General features: G+C 36.4%; 1 long non-coding RNA gene across 1 annotated transcript; it reads left to right on the top strand.

Moving 5' to 3' along the window:
* Nucleotides 1-2,646: 2,646 nt before the first annotated feature.
* Nucleotides 2,647-7,175, top strand: LOC132662329 (uncharacterized). The gene is made up of 2 exons (XR_009602571.1): nucleotides 2,647-2,686; nucleotides 6,847-7,175. It is a non-coding gene; the product is annotated as an uncharacterized LOC132662329 (long non-coding RNA).
* The last annotated feature ends 3,146 nt before the right edge of the window (nucleotides 7,176-10,321 follow it).

The raw sequence follows: 10,321 nt of genomic DNA, 5'->3' as shown, positions 1-10,321 counted from the left end.
GATCTCGTGGTTCATGAGTTCAAGCCCCATGTCGGGCTCTGTGCTGACAGCTCAGAGTCTGGAGCCTGCTTCTGCTTCTGTGTCTCCCTCTCTCTATGCCCCTCCCCTGCATGCTGTCCCTCTCTGTCTCTCAACAATAAATAAATGTTTAATTTTTTTTAAAAGAATGGCAGTTTCTTTATCTTTGCTATGTAGCTTTAGAACACATGTTTCTAATGGAGGAAATCCCTTGTTTTTCTACTACCTTATCATGTAGTGCCTACACACTGGGAGTGTTTAGCCAACAGAGGCAACATTGAGATAGACCAATCCATTTTCACACAGTTAGTGAATTTCTTATGTGTGGTATCCTGCGTTAGGCATATGCACTGGGGATACAGAAGATTAAAACAGAACCTATGTCCTTTGGTAGCTTAGTTGAGCTGGAAAAGGGGGATGCAGAATATATTTGCAAAGAAGGATTTGCAAAGGATGGAATCCTAAGTGGGAATGTTATGTATTATTCCAAAATGCTCTAGTCAGGTGCTCTTGCTTGCTTGTTTTTCCTTTCTCTCAGACTGAACGGGTCCATAGTCTTTCTGGGAATGATCAGATACCTTCTCGGTTCCTGGCTTCCCCTGTCCCCACGGTGTGTCCCTGTCTTTCACCTGTCCTGCTTTCCCCAGCAGTCAGGAGATGGCTCCCTGAGGATGAATAGGAGAAGTAGATTTCATCCTCCATGCACTATGCTCTGTTATGGGAAGGGCATCCTGATGAGTCAGGAGCTTGGAACAAGTGCTGAGGATGTTAAATAATATAAAATGAAGTGTTTATTTTTTAAATAACCCAAATAAAAGCAAAATTATTTTCTAATATTGTAAATGTGAGTTTCACAGTTCTTTTATTATTTTTATTATAGAAATATTTCATGATCATATTTTCAAAAGACTAAATGAAGATAGAAATATACAAAGTGAAATATGAAAGTCGCTCTTCACTTTTCCTTGACCTCAACCCAAAGGTGAGCACTGTCTGCCCATTTATTCACCTCCATTCCCCTCTCAAGATATATGTATATATATATACTTACCTTTTATCAATAAATGGGATATTATAGTCATTGTGCTTTGATTTTTTTCATGTAATAACTTCATTCAGAGATATTTTAGTACGTAAACCTCATCTCATTCTTTTAAACAACTGTATAGAATTCTGTGGAATGGAAGAACAAAAGTGTATTTTAAAATATCTCTTCTGATTACTATAGTTAGGATTGCAGACAACATACTTGTGGAGCCTCTCTCCATATTTCTCCAAAATAGAGCACCTAAACATACCATTGTTGACCAAAAGAAAATGCACATCTAAAGTGTTGATTGACACTGCCCAACAACATGTGAAATGCTCTTTTCTTACACCCTCAACAACTTTTGATATGGTCAATATTTTAAAAATATTGTTAATCGGTGGCTGGGGGCGGTGTGGAGAGTCTCATTATTGTGTAGAATTGAATACCCGTGCATATTAGTAAACTTGAAGATCCTATATATCCTTTCTGTATATCACCTGTTTGCCTGTTTGTATATTGGGGTTCTTGATGTGTACAGAGATGTACTGCCATGTTATGGGGGAGGGGCACACTTGCAGCCTCATAAGTATCCTCACTGTATACCCTCTCTTGGAGTCAGCTTCACAGAGAATCCAACTTGTGGCAGGATGCCTGTCTTCGTTGTAATGATTTGTAGGACCTCCCTAAGTATTCTGATACCAAATAAATGTCGCAAATGTAATCGGTTCCAGACACCCAAAAAGGTAGAAGTGAAAATCTCATTTTTCTCTCACATACTTTGATTACAACCCTTTCCACTAGATGGCAGAAGCTGAATCTGAGACCCAACCATCATCACTCCTTCCTTTGGGTTGGGCCAAGTTCCTGGTGCTTGAGAGTACAAAGGTGTTGGTGGCAGGGTGCATCTGGTCTTCAGTCACCTTTTATCCACACTGCCTCCACTGGGAAATACCTTATATGTTCTCGCTCTTGATCTTTAAGTTAAAGATGAATCATCCTTTGTTCCCATTCAAGGTGACTTTACTTACTACTTTAGTGCCATTATTTGGTGCACTGGGATAATCTGGTTGTTTTGTGCATGAAGGACATGAGAGAAATCTGTGAGAACATGTCAAATCTGTCCTCCCAAACATACCATGCAGGTGTTTTCACTCCACTGCTATCCCACACCAAATAGCTGTTAAGAAATGGGAAAACTAGGGTCTTGTTTGACTCTGGGCTGCACTTGGGAAAAAGAGATATAAGATTCTGAGTTTCCTGTCACTGGCACATTCACCCTACCCCACACAGTACCCCTTGTCACACCAGGCTCATCCTGTGACAGAAGCTTGAGGCAGGATGTCGTTCCCAAGCCTCTACCAGTTTGGCCCTTCTCTTTATTTCTCTCTCCACTCCTCTTCTTCCCAACAGAAGCTTGATTGATAATCAAGACAATCAGACCTTGAGAATGAGATGGTTACAAACACATTTTTTCCAAATAGTTTTTCTGTGTCATGTCCTAGGCTTTAGAAATTCAAAAACTGAGAACTGACTCTAGTTCTCTGCATTATGATGTCATCTGTTCTTGGAGGTAATGAACATAGAACACCCTTGCTGCTGCCAAAACAAGGAGGGGGCAGTTGGTGGGCTAGGTGGCAGGTATAACATGAAATTAGAGAGAAATCAGTTATTATCTCAAAATATTATCCCATTACACCAATATTTTTTTTTACTTGTCTTTTAACTTTGTTTGTAGAGTCTTTTGTCATGTAGACATTTATAATTTTTGTACAGAAAAGCCTGTCAATCTTTTCTTTTATAAATTCTAGGTTTTGTATCTTAGGAAAGCCTTCCAATATACAAATTAAAAATATATTCTTTGATATTTTCTTCAAAGACTTAAAGAATTTTGTTTTTTACCTTAAATTATCATCCCATCTTGAATTAATTTTTTTGTACAAAATCAAGAAAGGAAGGGTCTCTCTCTCTCTCTCTCTCTCTCTCTCTTTCTCTTTCTCTCTCCCTCTCCATTTTGGATAGACAATTATCATTTTCCTAACACCATTTATTTAATAGCCAATTTCTTCCCCAATTATTTAAAATACGATCTTTAGTATTAACTCAATTCTGGTAGGCACACAAATCTTGTTTTAAATTCTATTCCTGAGTATTTTAGACACAGTAAGAATGAGATGGGAACTTTAAGTATGTTTTTCCTTCAATTGGCTCCCATTTCTGTGTATTTTTCATGAAGATGAATGTGATTCGCATGTCTAAAGATAATATGTTTTCATGCAACATGCCTCTAAATTTAAACAAGCAGCTTCATTTTTGATCCACCTCTAAAAAACCAGTAAACTCTTCCAATTCTGGAGGGAAACAAATGGTTATGCTAGACTCCTAAGTGCTCTTAAAAGGAATTTTGACTGTATGCAATTTTGTGTATAAGACTCCATCACATTCTTTTAAAATACTGTAGATACATTCTGAAATTTATTTGATGATTATTCTTCTGTTTAAGATTTCTGCCTATTGAGTCAATGTTAACAATTTCATATACCTAAGAAATCTTTTATTTCATTTAGATATTTATGAATATTGGCTTAAAGATGTACCTAGCATTCTCCCAAAATTTAAAATTTAGTTCATGTCTTCTTTCTTATTTCTAATGTAGGCTTGCATAATATATTTCCTTTGATAACACTAACCCGAGTTTTAGCTATGATATTACTCTTTTCAAATAACAAGATTTTATTTTTATTGAGCAGCTTTTCTTTTTTAACTGTTTCTTTTTGTATCTTCTTATTGCTATTCATTTCCTCCATTGACTCTATTTATTTTCAAATTTTCCATTGTAGCCAACATTGGCCAATTGCTATGGTTCTGGTCAATGAAAACTAGTAGGATTTTGGGAAAATATTTGCTTTCCTGATACAAAGGGGTGGACAAAGGCTAATACACTCTACTTTTCTCCTCCTCCCTGTTTTGGATATGAGTGAAATGTCTGGAGAAGAAATAGACAATAGGAGAGATAAGGTAAAAGCTAACAAAATTGCAGAAACATTGGCCTTGATACTGCTTAACCACTGAAACGATACCAGCAAATGCCCATCTCTGGACTTCTTTTCAAGTAAAGAAAAACAGCAGCAACAACAACTTGCACTCTCTTTTTAAGACACTGAATTTAATTTTTTGTTTGTTATTTCTAGAGCTATTCCTAACAGACATGTATGTGTCCTGGATTTATTTCTAATGTTTCTCGTTATCTAATGGTGTATAAGGCTATAGATTTTGTTGGCCACATTCCATATGATTTAATATATAATGTCTAATGCTTTCACAAATATTTTGCAATTTTCACTTGAATTCCTGTTTAAAGTAGGATTTTTCTCCTTTCAAGTAGTTTCTCTTATTTCTTTGTTAATTTCTAAGTTTATTGTATTTTTTTAAGTTTATTTTTGAGAGATACAGAGACAATATGATCAGGGGAGGAGCAGAGTGAGGGAGAGAGAGAATCCCAAGTAGACTCCTCACTGTCAGTGCAGAGCCTGGTGAGGGGTTTGAACCTATGAAACCATGAGATCATGACCCAAGCTGAAACCAAGAGTCAGATGCTTAACTGACTGAGCCACCCCCTAAGTTTATTGTTTTTGATCTGAGATATGTATTGAGATATTTTGACTTGAAGATACAGCTGATTTGTAAAAATTCCACTGTGTTTGAAAAGATAAACATCCTCTATTTTCATAATTCAAAGTTCTCTCTTTATATATCATTTGCCTATTTATCTATGTATCTATGTCTGTCTATCCATACTATTTATTTATTTTCAGGTGGTTGATTTTGTTATTAAAATCTTCTAAGTACTTTTTTTTTGCCCACTTGTGCTCTCATGTGTGTTTTTTTTTTGAGAGTTGTATTAATATTTTTACCTTTATTGTGGGATTGTTCATTTGTCCTTGCATATACAAAGTTTTTATTTTGTAACCATTTTATTCATTTCACTGAAGCTCATGAATATTATTTCTTTTTGGTGGATTATATTATATTTATATATATATAATATATAAAATATCATTTGTGTTAGATATTAAATATTAAAAATATATAAAATATATATTATATATATACATATATACTATATGGAGTATACTATATACTATATTCTATGACTACCACCCTTTCTTCTAGTTAATCTTTCCACCTAGATTTCTATTTCTTTTGATATTAATATCATTGTATCTGATTTTGTTATTATTTTCCTGGCATATTAATAAAACTTGTGTAATGTTTTACTTTATATGCATCATTGCTAAATAGCTTAAAACCCAATTTTATCCCAATATGCAAATCTCTGTGTTTTAACAGAAGAAGTTAATACACTCATAATTATTGGTAGTGAAATCTTAGTACTTTTTCTAGTTATCTATCTCACTGTTTTCTATTTATCATTCTTTGTAGTTTCTTAGTTAGCTCTGTCTCAGATTTTTTCATCTTTTGTAATTTTTAATGTTTTATTTTAGGAAGAAAGAGAGAGTGCGAGTGGGGGGAGAGGGCCATAGACAGAGAGACAGAGAGAGAGAAAATCTTAAGCAGGCTCCATGCTCAGCATGGAGACTGACATGGGGCTTGATCCTATCACCTTAAGATATGGCTTGAGCTGAAATCAAGAGTTGGAAGCTCAACTGACTAAGCCACCCAGAAGCCCCTCAGATTTTTTATCTTATCAAGTTTTTTTGTTTTGTTTTGTTTTGTTTTTGCAGATTACCAATATAACTTTAGGACATGAAATTAAATGCATTTTTCCAAAAATATGTATAATTTATCTAGGTATATTTCCTTTCCTTAATAACTTTTCCTTAAGAGCACAGAATCTTAGCTTGTTTTTTTTTTTTTTTATTTTTTCGTTTCTGGTTCCACTACTCTCCACCCATCAAAACCCTTGGCTTCTCTATGTTAAGAGTAGATGGAATTTGAATTTTAGATGTTAAGTTTTTTTCCCACACAAAACCGTAACACGAACAATTATTTAGATTTAAACTATAAGTATTACCGGTGTCTTTCTACTATTACTTATACCTGTATCACTTTGGTACTCAGAATATGCTTCTTTATTTTCTTGATTACTTTTCTAATAACCACCATGTTGGCTGAAACTCTCCTGATATTTGCAGGACTGGTGAAGTAACTGGTGAAGTTGTCCTATAGCATTGCACCTTAGATGAGGTTTTTTTCTAGAATTCAACCTCTTCTTGCTGTCTCATGGCATTCCTTAGTTCAGGTCCTTCTCATTTTTTTGCCTAAACTCTACTTTTGGCCTCCTAAATCATGTCTCTGCCCCTATATGAGACTTAGCATGAGCTTAAACAAACAAACAAAAAACAAAATAAAAACAAAAAAAAAAACAAAAAAAAAACCCACAAACAACTTTCTGCCTTAAACTACAAATTCTAGAGTTGGTCTTTTCTGTCACTTAGTGTCATCTATCTTGATTGATTAAATATTCATTATATTTATAACTGCTGGTCAGTCTATCACTTTAACTGTGAGCAACTTCAGGAAAAACCCCACATTTACAAATAGTTGTATTTGTAGTACTTGAAAACCGTCTAGCCCATACATCAAATGAATGAAAATGTCCCCATGAATGACAAGGATGCACTGTTACTGTATCTGGGTAAGAAACAGAGCCTATCATGGTGTCCAAACAAAGCTGGGGCCCAGTAAATACATGTTGAGAGTTTGATTTGTGAATACATGTTTTAAAGTCTCTTCTATTTGATAGAGAAGCATAATAAAATTTTGTATTACATTTAAAGGAAATGAAATCATTCTGCATTTTTGCAACATGACCAGTGTTCTTCTAGCATGAGGACATCATCTGCACTCAATGATTACAGCGTGAGGACTGGATGTCAGATCGCACAAGTTTCCCTTCTGGTTTGATTACACCACATCACCCTGATCATGTTGCTGCTCACTTCTCCCACCTGTAAGATGAGGAAGAAAAATAGAGGTGAGCAAAGTGTGCTGCAACAACCAATAGAAATGTACTGAAGTTTTGCTTATATATTCAGTACTTTCACTTTCATGTGTGACTTACATTGAGCTACAATTGTAAATGAAGTAAACATGAGTGGAAAAGAAAGAGGGAGAGCACATTTGTGAGTTTGTGTGTGTGTGTGTGTGTGTGTGTGTATGTGCATGAGTATAACTGTACTTCCAGCTTTTATTAAAAATCACACCTCTTGCCCCACGTTGGTGCCATACTTGTGCAGTGACATTTCCACAAACATTTCATTTCTAATAACATCAAATACAAACACTCATTAAAGCCACTTTTGCCCATAGAGGTCTTTGTGACTGCATGATAATATCTCTGAATTGCTGTAGAAGGCAAGAACCACGTCTATTTGTGCTCATTTCTATTAACAGTGACAGGAAGTTGTGCACTGAGGGCCCCAGAATCTTTACTTCTTCTGGGCACAGAACTCCCTTTTGAATGAGATGGGTGCAAGAACACCATTCTGCCTGGAATCGTTTCTTCTTCCGTATGTTAGTAGCCAGTTTCAATACATTTTGATATTTTATTGGCATATTCCACCTCTGGAAAGTTTTTCTGGACTAAATGCAAAGAAGATATACTGAAGTCTAATTCATCTATCAAGTCAATAATCTATTCTTAATTTAAAAAGAAAAAAAAAGAAAGAAAAAAATCACAATTAGAGCAAATAAAATTAATATATATTTTTTAATTTTTTTAACGTTTATTTATTTTTGAGACAAAGACAGAGCATGAACAGGGGAGGGGCAGAGAGAGAGGGAGACGCAGAATCTGAAACAGGCTCCAGGCTCTGAGCTGTCAGCACAGAGCCCGACGCGGGGCTCGAACTCACGGACCATGAGATCACGACCTGAGCCGAAGTCGGACGCTTAACCGACCAAGCCACCCAGGCGCCCCATAAAATTAATAATTTTAATGTAATTTTCATCCTTGTTTACTAAAAAAGTTTCCCCCAAATACTTATATTTTGTCCACCTGATTGAAAAATAATGTTCTTCTAGTAGGAGAATCAATATATACACTCTGTGGCTACTGAGTGCCGGTGGCTTTATATATGTGCTGCATTTAATCCTATGAAGCTGTTGTTACTCCCTAATTCACTAATGGAGGGTCTACAGCTCAGGCAACTCAAATCTCCTGTAAAAAAAAAAAAAAAGCAGAGTTGGGACTTGGGGAGAATCCAGCTCTCCAGCTCTGCCTCACAAAGACCATACATCTCTTCTACCTCTAGGCCTCTAATCTATCTTGATACTTTCTTCTCTTATAATATGGCGTTTATGTTACTGTTTTATACTGTCATCATTACATTATCTCTGTGTTTGTGTGTATTTTCTTTTTTTGCTCTGTATTAATGATAACTGATGCCTGAACCAGTATAACAAGGGCAGGAGCTTAAGGAATCTGGGTTCCAACTCCACCTCCACTGTAGCCTCATCATTTTTGACTGGAAGCTTCTCTTTTCACTCTCCCTCTTCAGGATATCTGGGTTCTATTTCTGTTCCCATCACTTTTCTAAGATTACTTTCAGACCTAACATGCTATCGTTTTCTCTGTCTCAGTGTCCTGTCCCAAAGCAAAAATGACAGTAACACATATTGCAAATATTGTATGAAAACATTGGTAAATAAAACATGCCAACATACTCTGAAAATAGAAATTCAACTTTGAGAAAGATGTACAAGCATTAGTGTTATGGTTCTGTCCATAAGGATAGTCACAGAATAATTTGCAAAGGATTTTAAAACTCATTGATTTTATTTCCCTGCCATTTATCCCTTACATCATCCTAATCTAAAGCTCACACAGAATGGTGAGAATGACCTGCACACAAGGGAGGGACAATGGATCACAACTCTTAGAGAGACAAAGGGCAGACTATACGGGGAGGTGGCTCAGAACACTCAGGAGTGATTCAGGCAACTGTCTCTCTCTTTCTTCTGGGCATAAATCAAAGACTCTAGCTTTCTAGGCTGCCAATTCAACACCTTTTATAGGCACTTAATTCACTCAGAAATTAAAAATATATACATACTCCTTACAGAAAGTACCATTATTCTTCAGCATGACACATGATTTGATTTTAAGCCTTTATATGTCTCTTCTATATCCTACTGTGGGTTAGAATCAGTCAAATGTCTCTGATGAATAGCTATTGCTGCCTAGGCTAGTCACCTCCCACATAGACTCCGTTGATACCCTCCTGGAAGAATCTTTATCTCTTCATCTATGCAAAAGTCATCAATGGAGCTTACAGGGGCAGCACACGGACAAGTCAGTGGCTTGATGAGAATATTACACCATGCCCTCTTAACACTAGATCTCCTGTCTCTTGCCTTGCAGAGCAATATTCAGAATCACTAAGAAAGCTGAGTTCATCATCCTTGGCAAACCCCGACTCTCAGGTTTCCATCTTCACCCTCTCCTCTCCTTTCCCTACATTCCATATACCACACACACTCTTTTGATCTCACTGTCACCCCTTCTTTTGTAACCTGCTTTATAAGGAAGCTGAAACCTCTTCACCCTAAACTTTCAATAATAGCAGCTTAATTTACATACCACTTCCAGGTAAGATTCAAAACTTTTAGTTACAAAGAAGGAAGACAGTTTTGGGGTATAAGAGAAACCCAGGGGATATTACTTGGGCAGAGAAGTTTTCACAAGGAGACATTCAATCAAACTTTGAACCAAGGCATCTAGATATACCCTGGAATAAAATAATCACCACTGGACAAGGAATCAGAAGAATTCACTCTACTCCCAGTTCTGCTTCTAACCTGTATCATTTTCGGCATGTTATTGCCCTTCTCTGGACCACTTCTCAGTGTAAAATGAGTGAGAGACACCGACAGAAATGTTCCCAGACTGTTTATTTCACAATGCTGCCCAAATCTGGCTGATGAAGTTCAGCATGGTTTTAGATAGTATTAAGATATTATGAAGCCAGGTGATGCAGGAATTCATAAATCTTTCTTCAGACCAGACTTCTTCCCATTAAGTTTTCAAATTAGGTATGTACGTGGAGATAAATGGTCAAAGGCAATAAAGTGACACTTGATTGTCAAATAGGCTGAGTCATCAATTCCAACATAAGGAAGTAGGACTGTCCCAGGTATCTCAAGAAAGCTCCCACCTTCCTCTAAGTTCAAGCTTGATTCCCACTATTGTACTATGCTCTCTTAACTGCCTTGTGGACAGTACACTACAAAGAAGAGGTTCCTGGGGCCTGT

This window comes from Panthera onca, chromosome D1, assembly GCF_046562875.1.
Source record: "Panthera onca isolate mPanOnc1 chromosome D1, mPanOnc1 haplotype 2, whole genome shotgun sequence".
In the NCBI taxonomy this organism is placed as follows: Eukaryota; Metazoa; Chordata; class Mammalia; order Carnivora; family Felidae; genus Panthera; species Panthera onca.
This window is presented reverse-complemented; position numbering and strand designations above follow the sequence as displayed.